The following is an 18,934-nucleotide window of genomic DNA, read 5'->3' on the forward strand; positions in this document are numbered from 1 at the left end:
CTCTCTCTTCATTCCACTCAATGAGCACTGGAGTTCTAGGACTTTTCTTGGGCTGCCCCCTCAAGAGTTCCTGGATAGGATCGGCTATTTGAGCAAAATGGGGGATGAAACGTCTATAGTAGCCGGCAAAACCAAGGAAACCCCTCACCTCTTTGACGGTAGTGGGTACCGGCCAGTTACGGACAGCCGCTAACTTATCAGGGTCAGGTTGTACGCCCTCTCCGCTTACCACATGCCCCAGGTATTTTACCGCAGGTTTGAGCAGGTGGCATTTAGATGGCTTTACCTTCAGGCCATATTTGACAAGGATTTCAAAGACCTCTGCTAAGTGTTTCAGGTGGTCTTCATATGTTTTTGAGTACACAATGACGTCATCTAGATACAGCAGCACTGTTTCGAAGTTTTTGTGACCCAAACACCGCTCCATTAGTCTCTGGAAAGTTCCTGGGGCATTACATAGCCCGAACGGCATACAATTGAATTCGAACAGGCCCATGGGAGTGGTGAAAGCAGTCTTTTCCCTATCTGCCGGGGCCATGGGTACTTGCCAGTAGCCACTGGTCAAGTCCAATGTGGAGAAATAGGCAGCGGAGCCCAGAGCAGTTAGTGACTCTTCAATGCGGGGCAGTGGGTATGCGTCTTTGTGGGTTATTTGGTTAATTTTTCTATAGTCCACGCAGAAACGGATACCACCATCCTTCTTCTTTACAAGGACCAGGGGTGCCGCCCACGGGCTACGACTGTCCCGGATTACATTAGAGTCTTTCATCTCTTGGATCATTTCTTTTACAGTCTGATAAGAAGTAGGCGGTAAGGGTCTCTCCTTGATAGGAGGATGAGAGCCAGTAGGTATGGTGTGTTGTATGGCACTAACCTCTCCATAATCAGCAGCATGTTTACTGAAGGCCTGGTGGTGCTCTTTGACAAGCCGTAGTATCCCTTCTTGTTGATGTTGGGGGGTAGTCTCGTCCCCGACATGTAGCTCTTCCCACCAGGGTACTTGTGACTGGGGCACCGGCGGACATCCGCTGACTGCAGCTGGCGGCTTTTCTGTCACTGGAAGACGGATGATGTCTTGGAAGAACACCTGAGAAAGCTGGGCAACAGGGTAATGCTTAGTAAGCGCAACAGGATGATCACTCAGGTTAATCAGACGGACAGGTACTTTACCTTGGGAGACGTTCACCAGGCACTTGGCAGCTCTCACATAAGGGTAGTTCTCCATCTGGATTGGTTCCACCAGGGCTGGATAATCTTGGCCTTGGACTCCCAGGACAGCACGACACCATAAGAGAGTTTGGGAATTAGGAGGCAAAGTCACAGGCTTATTATCACGAATCTTGGCAGTACAAATTTCTCCTTTCCCGTTAGCAAACCTCTGCTGGGCACTTAACACAGTGATAGTCTTTTGAATCACCCTCTTGGATGCAGAGGAAGCGGTGGGCAGAGTCTGATGTAATACGGCAAGTATTTCAGCATAACAGTTTTTGAAGACATTGGTGCCTAGAATGACAGGATGTCCTCCTCTGTCGCCGGCCTGTACTACTATCACCCCCTGTTGAGGCAAGGTTACTTCTCCCACCTGCAGGGTGGGTTCCCAGTATCCATGGATCTTTACCGGTTTGCCATTGCTGGCGATAATCTCTACCCAGGATTCAGGCGGCTGGGTCAATTGATTGGTGTCCCAGAATCTTTCAAAGGCGGGCAGCTGAATAGTAGTGACCTGAGACCCAGTATCTAATAGGGCTTCAAAGGGGACCCCGTTAATCTCTACATTGATTTTAGGATGGGATCCTACATACCGTGGCATCCAATTTGGATCTTTTGGACCTAGTGTTCTACCTCCCGAGGGGTGGTCCTCAGCCTCAGGGGTTGCCCGTTTAACTGCCAGCAAGTGGATTCTGTGTGTCCCATCTTTTTGCAGTATGTACACACGGGCCGCTGGCGACCCCTATTGCGCCTCCCAGGATCCCTGGGGTGAGTCTCTTGGTATGGAGGTGGGAACGGCTTAGAGGGTGACAGGAACTCCTCTTCTGACATCATAGGTTTTTCCCATTCCTCCATTTTTCTGCACACTCTCTCTAGACTTTTAGTGAGGTGATTTACTTGCTCTGTCAGCATGGCGATAGTATCGGTAGCTGTAGCTTGAACAGCTTGACCGGCCTCAGCTCGGTTAATGATAAACGGTTTTGACCTGCAGGCTGATAACTCAGGTGGGGTGCTCAACTCTGTAGATACTGCTGACCCCAGAATTTTTATAGCCAGTTCTTTAAAGTCCAGAAAGGTACTGTTAGGGTGTTGGGCGGACAGCATCTTTAATTGGGTCCTTATTTGCTCACTAGACACTCCGGTAATAAATTGTTCCCTCAGGGTCTGATCCTGGTTATCAGCTTCCTTGGGATCTATCTGGATTACAGCCCCCAAAGCCTCCTGAAGTGATAGGGCATAGTCACGGAGGGACTCACCGGACTTCTGTTTCTTGCCAAAGAAGTGCATCTTTATCTCTGAGGCAGTCCTCGTTTCAAAAGTGGCCCTGAGGCGGGTGAATATCTGCTCCAGAGTACTCCTTTCAGCAGCAGGCCAGGATAATACCTCTCTGCGGGCAGCCCCCTCCAGTTGCGCTAGCAAGATTTCCATTTGCTGATCGGCATTTATGGGGTACAGTTTGAATAAGGCCAGCAACTTTTCTTTAAAGTCTCTTAGGGTATGGGCCTCTCCGTTATAGCGGGGAAACCATGGGGCCCCAAAATAGTAAGGCATGGTAAAGGGCATCATGCTGGGGGCTATAGGATGATTAGGAGCCGCAAGCTCTCCCGGGTCCGGCCGCTCGGCAACTCCCGGATCTGACATGTTAACTTATTACGAGGTGGCCGCTGGTGACTAAAGGGGCCGGAACAATCCCCTTCCCTCCGGATACAAGTTCTTACCGGTATCGCCGGGTTCGCGCAGGCCAAATCTCGTGAGACTCCGGACGTCCTGTGTACGCTGTGACGTTGCTGACGCAGGAAAAGCAGGGCCACGGCGGTGCGATGATGAAGAGGGGCGGGATTCTCTGTGTCTTTGAAGGGATCCGCCCACGGAGGTCCTCAGCAGCGCGGGAAACTTTACTCCAGGCGGCCGGTGGCCATCTTGATCACGATTCCCCGACAGCAAGCAGGGTGTTGCAAAGTCCAATAAATCACAGTCCACAAATACGATTTTTCTCTCTGGGGGTAGCGCAACACAGTACAGCGCATCCGATTCCTCCCAGGCACATTTGTAATCCACAGATTTGGAAATAAAGGATACAGTCTTTGCAATACGGTGGTGGAATAGTTAAAGCACACAGTTCACACTTCTCTGCACTTCAGAAGTATGCGGATCCTGTTCGTGACGCCAAAAAGAGCGATGCAGTGTCCCAGGGGGTCAGTAGTGTATGCTGGGCTTTGTAGTGCAGATTGACCCACTAACCTGGGATCCACTGTCGTCTTCAATGGGGCAGATACTGGAACAGGCAGGTGATGAAAAGTTCGTGACGCCAGTGTCAATTAAACGGTGACACGCCGTGTATGGTATTGTAGAAGAATGAAGCAACCACAGGATAGCCAACCAAAACGGGAACTTTACTGAATGTCAGTGATAGTTACACATGGACGCAGTTGGAAGCGCAGTTCCATGAAAGACAGTTGGTTACTATTGGAATACAGCTGGTTCTTGGAAGTACAGAATGGCCGGTCTTAGCAATGTATTATACAGAGTGTTGATTACAGGAGATGCAGTACAGGCGGCTTGCACACTATTCCTGACTGGTCCTGAAACATGTGACTTTCTCTCCAAGGTCTAATGCCCTTTATCTGGCGTACCCTTGAAGCTGTCCTTATCTAGTACCTCCTCTGTTATCTTGAGTACCTCTTGCTTTATCTGATCGGCCTCTGTGGTATTCTGTGTCTTCAGGCTGATTAGCTATGCCCTTCTGACTTCTATGCATACGGACTCAGGAGGGGAACCCTCTCTGCACTGAGTCTGGAAACTTCTAAACTTCCTGAGCTAGGCCCTAGCCTATTTATACTGAACTGGGGGCTCCCTCTGCTGGCTGTTATAAGGATTGCCGGTAACCGGCCTGACTGGCTTAAAGGGAACTACACACTCAAATCTAGCAGTGTCGGGTAGCCTACCCGTATGCTGCAAATACAGTTCAAAGAAAGCAGGACTGCACTCCAAGTAAAAGTGAAAAAATCAGTGGAGCTTTATTCACCCATAACTTTGGCAACTTTACGACGTTTCGGCTCACAAGAGCCTTCTTCCAGCATAGAAACAGTGAAAATGGTAACATATAAAGGCAAGTCTCAAGTGACTGGCCAATCATACTGTGATTACAATCATGATTAAATTAAATACATGTGGTACATATAAATAAAGTGCATGTGCATATAGTGACTAATAAGCAAGAGATCGGTATCACAAGAACACAATCCCCGTGATCGATCATATAAATACAAATATATATATTATTATAAAGTGCATAATTATATCGGATGGAGATCTTAGAAGTCGCACCTCTAGATGGAATGGCGCCGGCATACACTATCATGTTTCGTTGAGCGTCTCCGTTCCTTCACTGCGCATGTCCAGATCCGCGTCATCAACTCTGTCAGAGCGCTTTCTTGTGACGCATGCGCTCTATCTCAGTAACCTTGAAGACACCTTGGTGTCTTCAAGGTTACTGAGATAGAGCGCATGCGTCACAAGAAAGCGCTCTGACAGAGTTGATGACGCGGATCTGGACATGCGCAGTGAAGGAACGGAGACGCTCAACGAAACATGATAGTGTATGCCGGCGCCATTCCATCTAGAGGTGCGACTTCTAAGATCTCCATCCGATATAATTATTAACTTTATAATAATATATATATTTGTATTTATATGATCGATCACGGGGATTGTGTTCTTGTGATACCGATCTCTTGCTTATTAGTCACTATATGCACATGCACTTTATTTATATGTACCACATGTATTTAATTTAATCATGATTGTAATCACAGTATGATTGGCCAGTCACTTGAGACTTGCCTTTATATGTTACCATTTTCACTGTTTCTATGCTGGAAGAAGGCTCTTGTGAGCCGAAACGTCGCAAAGTTGCCAAAGTTATGGGTGAATAAAGCTCCACTGATTTTTTCACTTTTACTTGGAGTGCAGTCCTGCTTTCTTTGAACTATATATATATATATATATATATATATATATATACACACACACATTTAGGAGATGTATGTTAAAAACTGCTCTTTGCAGCAGCTTGATCTGATTGATACACAGTACTCAACTTTCCACACTTACAGAAAACTTTCATATAAGACTACAAAGATTTCAAGGGGTTGTCCAGTTTTAGGAGAAAACAAAACAACCCTTGGGATCAGCCTGAAGTAAACAACTAGTGAGTACTTACCTAGTAAATCCCATGCTGCCGCTCTGGTTCTCCTGGCCGGGATATGTTTACTTGGCTGCAGCAGTGGATGTCACATCAACAACACCTAACTGTTGCAGCCAATCCCTGGCTTCTTCATTGCACTGGTGGGGACAGTGATTGGCAGCAGTGGTCATATGTTGTCAGTGTGACATCACTGCTGCTGCCAGGTAAGTAGAGACTGGCTAGGAGAACCAGACTGGCAACGTGGGATCTGAACGGTAAGCCAGTTCTTTATTGCTGGCTGATTCCAAGGGTTGTTTGGTTTTCTCCTGAAACTGGACAACCCCTTTAAGTTATTTGTAGCCTTTATGAAAGTTTTCTGTAAGATTGAGTTTGGAAAGTTAAGTAACCCCTTTTAGTGACATCCAAGTCACGTTTACAGTGAGTGGCATACATGCCATCGACTACAACAGTTTTCAGTACAGTAGAAAAAAAAGTTTACGGCAACACCTACTTCTCAAATGCTTTAGACAAATTAAGCATATACATGGGGACCATTGACATTCACAAACATTTGTAAAAAATGAAACCCCTTTCAGACAACTAACAAACCAGTCCACATATCCACACAATACACTGCTACCACTCATTTTTATGGCCTAAAAGATTCTGACATGTTAACGTACATACTTCACTCTGTAGTCTCAAGTTGGTCAACTTCTAGTACACTGGCATTCAAATGGTTACTACAGCTAAGCAATACTTTTAATCTTCGAAGTTGTGGATACAGAGAGCAACAGAGACATTCTTAAGATTTAAAGGGAGTCTTTCACCTAAACTGACCATTATAGGACACTAACCCCATGATCTGCATTATAGTCCCCATATTGGAATGCTACTTAACGTATAGCTGTCCGTCGCTTATTTTCAATAAAATAAAAAACACTTGTAGTAAATATGTTAATTAGGTTCTGAAGGTGCCCGGGCCCCTCGTCGCTTTTCATATGAAACCCCTTCCCTTTCACCCCTCTGGCCCACCCTAGGTTCTTCAGAAATCCAGCGCCAGCGCCATTAACAAGATTCGCCGCACCTGCGCACTTCATTCCCCATTATGGGCAGAGGCACAACAGTGTTTAATGCGCATGTGCCGGCCTGTACATCTAGCCGGCCTTGTGCCTCTGCCCATAATGGGGAATGAAGTGCGCAGGCACGGCAAATCTTGTGAACAGCGCTGGATTTCTGAAGAACCTAGGGCGCACCAGAGGGGTGAAAGGGGAGGAGTTTCATACGAAAAGTGACGAGAGGCCTGGGCACCTGCTGCTTGAACGCTGCCCCTGGGCACCTTCAGAACCTAATTAACATATTCTAATAAAAGTGTTATTTTGCGAAAATAAGCGATGGACAGCTATACGGTAAGTAGCATTCCAATTTGGGGACTATAATGCAGATCATGGGGTTAGTGTTCTATAATGGTCATTTTAGGTGATAGACTCCCTTTAATATACAATAGTACAGTGCCAAAGAAAAGTTGCTAAAATGATAACGTAACAATATACAGCACTGTGCAAAGGTTTAAGGCACATGTGGAACAAATGCTGCAAAGTAAGAATGCTTTCAGAATTAGAAGTGTTAATAGTCTATTTTATCAATTAACAACATGCAAAGTGCATGAACTGTAGTTAAAGGTGTCCTCAGTGCTAGAGAATACAGAGAGCTACCTATCCATCATGCAAAATGAGTGGATTCGGCCAACAGTTATGCGTATGGGCAGCTTAAGTTTTTCATTGAGATGAATATGTAAATAAAAAATCTATTTTGAGATAATGCATCATAGATCTTTTGGAACTTCCTTAAATATGGAGCATATTTTTTGGCAACATGAAGAGAAAATAACATTTTGCTATTAAGAAAAGAAAACAATTACCAGAAAAAACAAGCTGTATTCTAGCTTTCTGGCCAGCTGCTAAGGATGGATTACAACACTGGGCTCCTCTGCTGCAATTTGCTAAAAATCTGCACATTCTCTAGATAAGATTGGAAAAGACTGAGTTCAGGACATTTGGAATGTGTAGCTATTTTCCTTTTTCACCGAGCTCTTCAGACCGCCTGGGGAGAGCTAAAATGCAGATAGATGGAGGAATCTCCCCGCATTTTGGGATTGTAAAGATAAAAACAAATCCCTCGTAATAATTCCAAACTTCTGAAATGTCCTGCGAAGACTGAATCCAGATGAGTTTCCTGGAAAGTCTTGTGATGTTTCAAAGGCAGTATGGGTCTGCAGCCAAAGCATATGTTTTCTTATATGTTAAAATGCCGATTTGGAGCACTGTTTACATGTACTGGTTAGCAAAACATTATCAATAGCTGCTTGTTTTCATTTTCGATAACACAACATATGTTAAGCATTATAGGTTGGGACCAACCCTTACAACATTGTCCTTCTTCCAGCTTGGCATTTTTGAGCAGGCATTCAGATAGCTGGAATTACAATTCCAGTGGCAGGATATTATTATTAAGGGAATTTAAGCAGAAAAAAAGGCCCACAAATGGTGTCTGTAAAGTGCCAGGATCCTTAAAGGGTACATTCCTCCTGCTTTTGCTTGTCATTAAAGGTGTTATGTTCATAGCTTAAGAGACCAGCTATGTATGGAAACTTTTTAGCAGTGCTCCATGGTATGGAGACTTATTGGCAGTGCTCTATGGTATGGAGACTTATTGGCAGTGCTCTATGGTATGGAGACTTATTGGCAGTGCGCTATGGTATGGAGACTTATTGGCAGTGCGCTATGGTATGGAGACTTATTGGCAGTGCGCTATGGTATGGAGACTTATTGGCAGTGCGCTATGGTATGGAGACTTATTGGCAGTGCTCTATGGTATGGAGACTTATTGACAGTGCTCTATGGTATGGAGACTTACTGGCAGTGCTCTATGGTATGGAGACTTATTGGCAGTGCTCTATGGCAGTGTGTCCCAACCAGTGTGCCTCCAGCTGTTGCAAAACTACAACTCCCAGCATGCCTGCACAACCAAAGACTGTCCGGGCATGCTGGGAGTTGTAGTTTTGCAACAGCTGGAGGCACACTGGTTGGGAAACATTGCTCTATGGTATGGAGACTTATTGGCAGTGCTCTATGGTATGGAGACTTATTGACAGTGCTCTATGGTATGGAGACTTATTGGCAGTGCTCTATGGTATGGAGACTTACTGGCAGTGCTCTATGGTATGGAGACTTATTGGCAGTGCGCTATGGTATGGAGACTTATTGGCAGTACGCTATGGTATGGAGACTTATTGGCAGTGCTCTATGGTATGGAGACTTATTGACAGTGCTCTATGGTATGGAGACTTACTGGCAGTGCTCTATGGTATGGAGACTTATTGGCAGTGCTCTATGGTATGGAGACTTATTGGCAGTGCTCTATGGTATGGAGACTTACTGGCAGTGCTCTATGGTATGGAGACTTATTGGCAGTGCTCTATGGTATGGAGACTTATTGGCAGTGCTCTATGGTATGGAGACTTATTGGCAGTGCTCTATGGTATGGAGACTTATTGGCAGTGCTCTATGGGAAAAAAATATGCAAAGAGGTATCCCCCAGGTAAGGAGAACCATCTCACTAGCGCCACCTTATGGAAGTGGCTCCCTGTGAGTCAGTCTTTTTAATGAGCCTTGGAACATGTCAAGGGAAAACGGCCAGGACAAATGGTTTGGCTATTTTCCATTGTCATGTTATTATTACTTATTTGAACGTGCCATTAATTCCATGGCGTTTTACACCTAAGGTGGGGGGGGGGGTATACTTACATAATATAAATTTACACAAGTACAATGTGCATTAAGTTAGTAACAGACTTGTACAGATAGCGAGATGATTCTCTTTTCCTTAGAGATACTCTTTGCATATTCCTTTACTAAATGTAGCAGTCTGTATTCACAGTACACATGGCCATTTTACTTTTATTACTACTTGTATTTTTTTATGGTAAAGATCATTGAGCATTGGAGACTGGTGATTACCACACCTTCATGTATAACATTAACATTTTGAAAAAAATCTGACAAACTTGGAATAAAAAGCCTGACATCTCTGCTGTATCTTATTGTATGAAGCATCGGCACATTGGAAGTCAACATCTTAATCTATACCAGTCCTGCAGTGTTTTGTTTAGTTCCATGGAGAAAGGGGGAAAGAAATTATTTTCTGATCATTTCCAGAAATTATATTGTTGAACTTTGACACCTATTCTCATCTTGAATTAAAAGTACTGTACAGGAGTAGAGATTACTGAAAATATACTGCTTGTTTGAAAAAGGCTGTTTAGCCGAAACGCCAACGCATCGCATCTGCATGTATTCTGTTTATGGCAATAAAGTGAAGATTTATTAGCATCAAAAAGTGATTGCCGATCCACTTCTTCTACTTGGATGTATGGGCCTGCAACCCAAGATACGAGCACCCCCTTCTTCAGACTTATTATTTGTACAGAGATTACTGTATTAACTTGTTTTTAAATAGGATTTCCTTTCATATTTTAACTCATTGGGATTTCATCTCCTTAACATTTAAATGCTATGTACACCGTCAAGGGCAATTTTTATGATTTGTATTTTACTCATTTTGGGCTAAAAATCATTTTTTCAATTGTTCTTTATTAAAAATGTTCAGCCGTTTCTGAGTTACAAGGGTTAAAAATCAGTATGTCTGCAAGCTGTCACAGTCTGTTTGCTTTGAATCCCATCATCCAAGGTCTCGTATGTATTTCTTATCTCTTATCTTCTGACCTCATAAACCTATGTAAGCCATATTCTTATCATTTTGCCAAGAATTTGAGCTATAATGAGTGTTTGCGAAGTCAGGAAATCAGAGGTAAGAACTTCACATGAGCCGTCTTCTGACCGTATTTAAAGAAAACAGACTGAGACAGGCTTCAAACAGGCTTATTTTTAACACTTGTATCTCAGAGATGGATGAACATTTTTAATAAAGGCTGAAAAATGATTTTTAGCCCAAAATGAGTAAAATGCAATCATAAACAAATTACCCCAAAGGTGTCCATTAAGGTTGTTCCTATCTAGCACAGAGATTCCTTGTTATTTAACATTTTGCTTTTTGTCTCCGTAGATTACAACTTGCCTTTGTGAACAGAAAACCAAGAGCATACTGTTTGTGTACTCAAGAAATAGCCATTCTCTTACAAGAATATAAGGTACTTTTTTGCTCTGCCCATATCTATTGGTACATAGGTGATCATTGCTGGAGACTATGCGAGAAAATGTGTCAACACTGGTGCAAATAAAAAGTTAAGTAGTTGGCAATAGGAACCAATTAGATTCCTTCTTTCATTTTCCAGGGTCCATGCAAAATGAAAACTGCAACCATTCCACTTTTCCATTGCACCAGTTTTGATACATCTCCCCCTATGATTCCCTTCATGATGTGTCGGAAAATGTGTGTATACAGTAACTAATGACCATTTAAGTATATAGTACAAGTTAAAAAATGAAAGTAAAAACTTGATGTATATGATACTGAGATGTTTTTGCCGATATATGCTTATTCATATAGTACCAATTCTGTAAGGTATGTGTGTTTGTATGTATATATGTATGTATGTGTGTGTGTGTGTGTGTGTATATATTTCTGAATCTAGTGTGAATTGAGTTTTTATCATTTTCACTTAGGTGTATCTCCTCTTTAAGGGTTGTTTCACTTAATCAAGTAACATTTATCATGTACAGAAAATTACTATTGTGATTGTCCATATTGCTTCCTTTGCTGGCGTGATTCATTTTTCCATCACGTTATATTCTTCTCGTTTCCATGGTTACGACCACCCTGCAATCCATCAGTGGTGGACTTGCTTGCACACTGTGGGAAAAAGCTCCATAGGCACACGGTTTTTCCTATAGTGTGCAAGCACGGCCACCGCTGCTGAATTGCAGGGTGGTCATAACCATGGAAGCGGGCAGTGTAAAATGTGATGGAAGACTAAATCAAGCCTGCAAAGGAGGCAATCACAATACATTAGTAAGTTCCTTGTATTAACTTTCTCTACATTATAAATGCCATTTGCTGAAGTTTGACAACCCCTTTAAGGCTGTATTATGGCTGTAATTCTTGGTGTGACCTTTAGTTTAATGACTTAACCTAGCAGAATTAGAGGGATGTGTGTTTGAAGGGGCTGTGGTGCTCATATGAGTGCAGCAGCTTCTTCATTGTTTACTTGGGGCTATCTACTTGCATGATGTCTACTTAGTAGCGATGATGCAGGATACTGTAGCTCTGTCATATTTATTTGAATAGAATGAAGCTGCAGTACTCTCCCACCACCAACAGTAATAGATAGCATGAAGTTAGATGGTCGCTTGTAAACAATGAAGAGGCCTCAGTGATGGCACAACATTCTGATATTGACTGTCTGTCTTCAGGATAGGCAATTAGTTTGCTGAGCCCAGAAAACCCCTTTAATAAACAGAGTAGACCTCTCAGTTGTAGTGTCCAACCAGAAGATCACTGCAGCTGTCACTCAGAGCAGGAAGTGGTGGCTGAGAGACTTCTCAATGTAGAGCACTTAATGGTAAAGCTCTACCTACTGTGCACTTGCAAGAGCAGAACCTGGCAGAATAATACTTCATTATTTATTGAAAATTCTCTAAAAATATATGATTAAAAAAGCATAGCACCTTCTCATGCAATGCTTGTATTGTGGTTTTGTGATGAACTGTTTTATGCAGGCAGTATTCATATATGTATCCCTTTGGCAAATACTGTATTACTGGCACTGTGGCTGGATTGCAGCTATCCATTAGTAACAGATACTTGTCTCCACCTTCTCTAGGTAGGGAGCAGGAAATAGGAGGATGTGACATGAATTTTAAACTTAGTACCACCAGCATAGCAATCCTACAGAAAATGAAAACAGGAGATTCTAACACCTCAGAAGTTTATCTTCAGGTTGCCAAAATGGCACAAAGTAATAGAAATAAGAGCCAGGAAGGGATTTATTTTGTACCTGAGTCCTGTGCTCTGCTCTAGCTGAACACTCTGTCTCCTCACCTAGGGTCCTATACTTTACCTAATAAAACAGGCAGGAAAGACAATTTTGCTGAAGCCCATAATGATCATCATTCTTTAGCTGTGGAATTGCCCAGCATGACTGGCATTCACTGCTTGTTTTGGGATTTCGGACCAGGTGACTTCCAGTAGGAATATGTTGAGGTTGGAATTTGAAGTTGATCCGCCTCTTATAGACTTTGATTTGTGGTGGAAGAGACAAGGTAGACATGTTGAACATTCAACTCTTCTCCTTGGAACCTTTTCATCATTTTTGAACTTGACTCCAAAAAAAAAAAAGCATGGCCATTCATACTGCTCTTCAATCCCTGGCTTTGATTTGTTCTTATTAAAACAAGCAAGGTTACAGTACTTGTACCTTTCCTTGGAGTTTACGATGTGCCAGCTGCTGACAGGAACAGGCTTCCTCTTACCTTTTGTGGTTTATTTTGACATTCATAATTTAAAAAAAATTACAGTAATACACAACATTTTAAAAATATTCAGTTTATGACCTTCCCTAACGATATCCTGATGGTCACCTAAGAGCTGTGGCTTGGCATCTAAACTACCATTGAGTACCACAAACAGGCTGCTTTATAGATATTTTCATGCTTTGAACATTGCTTGTACTACTTTATAGGGTCCATGTGTATGAAGAGGATGGTATTACCTGAAATAACTGATGGGTGCTTGAATATTCTTCTATATTCTGTTTACATATAATAATAAAAAATGGTTTGCTTGTATGAATTCCTCCATTTTCTAAAAACATTCAAAACCTAAATCTATAAGTCCATGTGATGACACCATGATATAGTTCCCAATATGGCAGCCCCAGATATAGGGGGAATGTAGTGTTGAAGGCTATAGAAACCTACTCTAATGTATTATTATAATTTTTTTTTATTCATTTGCTAATTTCAAACTTATTCAATGTTTTAAAGTCTTCATTATCATTTCCTCAGATTTTTCTTCTGCAATGTGTATAAGTAGTTCACCTTCCTGCTTTTGATGACTCTCTCTGCTCTCCCACTCCATACTCTTAGTGTTAGAGATGGCAGCAGATGTGTGTGGATAAGGCCGTTCATTCTGTCGACAGTGGGGAAAGCACACACAAGACAGTTTACACGGGGAAGACGGCAGATTCAGCATAATTTAAACTGAAGAGTCACCCCTACATGAGAAAAGTTTGAAACTAGGACCAGATTGTAAACTGAATATTAGGGGTTCTGAAAATTAGTGAAGTGATGAATGGCTAAAACTTTGCAGTGCAACTTTTTTTTTTTTTAACTCAAGTTAACCACTAATGAATGTAAAAATAATTTTCCATGTCAAAGGTGACTATAGCTTCTGAAAGTAATTACATCCAACCATTGCTTGTGACATTTTGAGGGACAAATTGTAAAAATAAATGTAAAATTATAACAAACTAAAGCAATAATACTAAACTTATAGGCTGTGGACAAGTTTGGGGCAGCTTTTTAAGATTTTTGCATTCTACTTATTTTGGGTTAAATTTTTTTTTCGGTTGGTCTCTGTTAAAAACTTTCAACATTTTTTCCTCTATAGCCTTGAGTTTCACTGCATCTGCAGACTGTTCTTTCTGCCCCTCAGCAAATCCATCAGCAAGCTGCTCTAGTGACTCAATATGTAGCTGTAAGATCCTCACCTGCTTTGCACTCCAGGGGAACCAAGAGGGGTCCTCGTGGAGTTGCGGGATAGGTTATGCGTGTCTCTGATGCACCAGCGCTGACCCCTTTGCGAGCCAGTGCGGAGATGCGTTCGCGTGGACATCGGAGGGGAGGACCGTCGGAGTCCCGGGGACAGAGTGGCCAGGCGAGTGACAAGACGCCGCGGCCAGGGTTGTCTCCGGTGTCTCCTGCGACTTCCTTTTCCGCATCTGGGTCCACGCGCTCGCATACTCGCGCTGAGTCAATCATGCGTCCGTGCGTACGCACGAGGGCGGGTTCGCGAGTACGCGCTTCTTATGCACTTCGTCGACCAGTGGCGCATATTATACTGACTCACAAGAGCAAAGTGGATTAGGGAGCCAGCCATGGGTTAATCAACTTGTGATTGCCTTAGGCCTTGTACTCAGGTGCAGGGCAATTTGTTCACCTATGGTAGTGGACACTTGGCACCCTGGGATTGGTCAGCAGGCATTTAAAAGGAGGTCTCTCAGGGTGATCAGTGCCCACTGTTATTTTCCCTCAACCAGGTATAGGTCACAACTCCTAGTGACTGAAGACTGCCAGGAACTTTGTCCTTTACAGCGGACCCAAGATCTGGAGTGACTCGACTGCCAAGTGCACAGCATCATTCAGCACTGGTTGGGACTATTCCTGGAATCTCCTTGCCTGGTTTTTTGTTATTATTCCTTGTTACCAGCAAGTGTCCTGGACGTTTATGTTTCTGGTGAATAAACACCTTTTTGCTTTCATCACTGGTCTGTTTGTTGGTGCCTTGCATTACAGAACAGTGGGCCCAACTAACAGTTGCCATGGACAAGATCCAGCAGCAGCTGAATGAATTAACGGGAGCCGTTAACCTGCTGTTCCAACGACGCCCAAATATACCAGCAGCCGCTGCAGCGCAAATCCAAGAGCAACTGACAACTGTGATGGAGGAGGTTCAGCAGCTTATCCAGGGAGCCTCAGCACTACCCGTCACTATCGCAAGGCATCAAACAGAACCTAAGATCCCTCTGCCTGACCCCTTCACAGGAGAGCGACAGGAGTTCTTAAACTTCAGGGACTCCTGTCTCCTTTATTTCCAGTTACGACCGATGGCTTCTGGCACTCTCAGGCAGAGAATTGGGATTGTAATGTCACTGCTACGTGGAGACCCCCAACGTTGGGCATTTAACTTGCCTCAAGACCATACAGCTTTTTCGTCAGTGGATGCCTTCTTCGAGGCTATGGCTGTGATTTACGATGACCCGGATCGTACTCGCACCGCAGAGACCAATCTTGAGCATATTCAACAAGGCCGCCGCCCAGCTGAAGAATACGCTGCAGAATTCAGGCGATGGGCAGCTTTCACCACCTGGGGCGACGCAGCCCTACGCCATCGCTTCCGTTTGGGACTTTCGGATGCGGTCCGGGATCTTCTTTTGGCCTTGCCTACCCCCTTCTCGTTGGAAATGGCTATCTCTCAGGCAATCGATGCCGACAGGCGAATCCGTGAGAGGCGAGTGGAACGGTCGTCTCGGTTTTCATCCTCTCGACCACATCCAGGGCCTCTAAAATCGGCCGAAGAGCCAATGGAGGTTGGATCCTCCCATCTCACACAGGCAGAACGAGCTCGTCGCCAACAGAAAGGCCTGTGCCTATTTTGCGGAAAGTCTGGACACCTCGTTAAAACCTGTCCCCTCCTGCCGGCGGGAAACGAATGAACCTAGGGGGCATAGAGGAGAACCCCCTAGGTGCTATTATCCCTCCTCCAAGCCGGGTGATGGTATCCATATCCTTACAGTGGCAAGACAAGGTCCATGAGTTTTCAGCACTAATCGATTCTGGGGCCGCTGGGAATTTTGTGGACTCAACCTTGGTTCGTCGACTTGGCATCCCGTTGATCCAGCCGAAAATCACCATGTCAGTGACCGCGATTGATGGTTCCCCTCTTCAAGATGGTCGTGCAGTGTGGATGACTCCGGGAATACAGGTAACGGTGGGGGCTGATCATCGGGAGACCTTAAGCCTTTTTGTCCTTGACATGCCATCCACTCCCGTGATTTTGGGTCTCCCTTGGTTAAGGCTCCATAATCCAGTAGTGGACTGGCGTTCGGGTCTTATCTGTCAGTGGAGTACGGAATGCCTTACTAAGTGCATTCGTCCCGACCTGTCACTAGCCTCCATGGAAGTATTAAGTACTTTACCACAGCAGTATCATAATTTCCGAGATGTGTTCAGTCCTCAGGGGGCTGATGTATTACCTCCCCACAGGTCATATGATTGTCCTATAGACCTGTTGCCAGGCACCATGCCACCACGAGGGCATCTTTATAATCTCACTGGGCCTGAGGTTCAGGCTCAGCGGGAGTATATTAAAGAGAACCTTGAGAAGAATTTCATTCGTCCATCCACTTCCCCTGCTGGAGCTGGATTCTTCTTTGTGGAGAAGAAGGATGGAGGCTTGAGACCTTGCATCGATTATCGTGCCTTTAATCGGATTACGGTGAAGAATCGGTATCCACTGCCTCTGATTGATCTGTTTTCTCAGGTGGCAGGGGCCCGAGTCTTCACCAAACTCGATTTAAGGGGTGCTTATAATTTAGTTCGCATTAGAGAGGGTGACGAATGGAAGACCGCATTTAATACCAGAGACGGGCATTACGAGTATCTCGTGATGCCTCTGTAATGCTCCCGCGGTCTTCCAGGAGTTCATCAACGATGTTCTCAGAGATTTCTTGGATAGATGTGTTGTTGTCTATTTAGATGACATACTAATCTACTCTTCGGATCTGGTCTCTCATCGGAGACACGTGTGTCAGGTTTTCCAGAAGCTGAGGGAGAACCGCCTCTATGCCAAACTTGAGAAGTGTCTGTTTGAGGTGAAGGAGTTGCCTTTCCTGGGGTACATTATCTCAGAAAAGGGATTGGCTATGGACCCATCCAAACTTTCTGCTGTCTTGGATTGGCCTCAACCTAAGGATCTTAAGGGGTTGCAGCGTTTCTTAGGCTTTGACAACTTCTACCGCAAGTTTATTAAGAATTTTTCTGCGATAGTAGTACCTCTCACCAACCTCACTAAGAAGGGAGCTAATCCTTCTAAGTGGACGAGAGAGGCAGTCAGAGCCTTTGAGACGCTGAAACAGGCCTTTTGCACGGCACCAATTCTTACTCATCCAGACACCTCCAGACCTTTTGTTCTCGAGGTCGATGCCTCAGAGGTCGGTGTAGGGGCAGTTCTCTCACAGTATTCTGGGGACCCCGAGAGGTTACATCCCTGTGCCTTCTTCTCTCGGAAGCTCTCTCCAGCCGAGTGTAATTATGATATCGGCAATAGAGAGCTTCTGGGAGTAAGATTGGCTTTTCAAGAGTGGAGACATTGGCTAGAGGGTGCAGAACATCCCATCACGGTTTACACTGACCACAAAAATTTGGAGTATCTAGAGAGTGCCAAAAGACTTCAACTCCTGACAAGCCAGGTGGGCATTGTTTTTCACCCGCTTCAATTTCCGCCTCACTTATAAACCAGGTTCCAAAAACGTGAAGGCAGATGCCCTGTCCCGCTGCTTCCCTGAGGCTGCTTCCGTCCTGGACTCTGAGCCAGAAACCATTCTCCCAACTAAATGTTTTCTTGCTGCCCTGGGGGCCGCAGAAGTATGGAGGACTTGTCCTCTCTTCTTGAGCCCTCACAGGCAGAGAGTCCACCTGACAAACCCGAGGGTCGATGGTTCGTACCCATTAACCTTCGATTGGAGGTCATCCGACAGCTTCATGACTCAAAGTCTGCCGGGCATTTGGGTGTTAAAAAAACACTTGCCCTTGTTAAACGTCACGTGTGGTGGCCCAACATGTCCGTGGATGTTAAGGCCTATATCCAGGCATGTACTGTTTGCGCCAGATGTAAACCGTCCCGGTCTGCCCCTTCTGGGACTTTACTCCCACTGCCTATTCCCCAGGCTCCATGGACTCACATTTCCATAGATTTCATCACAGATTTGCCAAGGTCCTCTGGAAGTACGGTAATCTGGGTAGTGGTGGACCGTTTTAGTAAAATGGCCCATTTTATCCCACTCCCTGGATTGCCCTCGGCCAGAGAATTGGCAGATCTGTTCTTGAATCATGTCTTTCGATTACACGGAGCGCCGGATGACATTGTTTCAGACAGAGGAGTGCAATTCATCTCCCGCTTCTGGCGTTCTTTCTGCTCCCGATTGGGTATTAATTTGTCTTTTTCTTCTGGTTTTCACCCAGAGACCAACGGTCAGACGGAAAGGACTAACCAGACCCTGGAGCAATATCTCCGGTGCTTCGTGTCAGACTGCCAGGAGGAATGGGCAGCGTATCTACCCTTTGCGGAGGTGGCTTATAATAACTCTGAGCATGCTTCCACTAAGATGTCTCCGTTCAGGTGTGTGGGGGGCAGGGATCCAAGACTCTCTTCTTTGGCCGGACCCTCCACTATCCAAGGATAGACGTCCCATTTGGTCGTCGGCCCAGCGGAATCTCTGCAGTGCGGTGGCGCAACAGAAGAAATTTGCTGATCGTCATCGCACCGTAGAGCAAAAGTTTAAGGTGGGAGATCAGGTGTGGGTCTCCACCCGGAACATTCCGCTGCGTCAGCCATCTTCCAAGTTGGGTCCTCGATTCATTGGCCCATACCCAGTGACACAAAAGATCAACCGAGTTACGTACAAGGTTGCTCTTCCACCGTCGATCCGAGGAGTGAACACCTTTCATGTTTCACTTCTCAAATCGGCAGCCGACTCCGCTCCCTTCATTCAGACCCCATCCCCGCTGGAGGTCCAAGGGG

The 18,934-nt window shown here is 44.7% G+C and overlaps 1 protein-coding gene across 4 annotated transcripts in view; it reads left to right on the top strand.

The window, feature by feature from the left end:
- Positions 1–18,934, top strand: part of HIVEP2 (HIVEP zinc finger 2) — a 257,470-nt gene that overhangs the window by 143,648 nt on the left and 94,888 nt on the right. For all 4 annotated transcript variants that reach the window (XM_044291698.1, XM_044291697.1, XM_044291696.1 and 1 more), the window contains one exon: positions 10,520–10,604. The gene's annotated coding sequence lies outside the window, so the exon portion shown is untranslated. The remainder of the gene's footprint in view (positions 1–10,519; positions 10,605–18,934) is intronic.

The sequence above is a fragment of the Bufo gargarizans genome, chromosome 4 (genome assembly GCF_014858855.1).
Source record: "Bufo gargarizans isolate SCDJY-AF-19 chromosome 4, ASM1485885v1, whole genome shotgun sequence".
Taxonomy (NCBI): domain Eukaryota; kingdom Metazoa; phylum Chordata; class Amphibia; order Anura; family Bufonidae; genus Bufo; species Bufo gargarizans.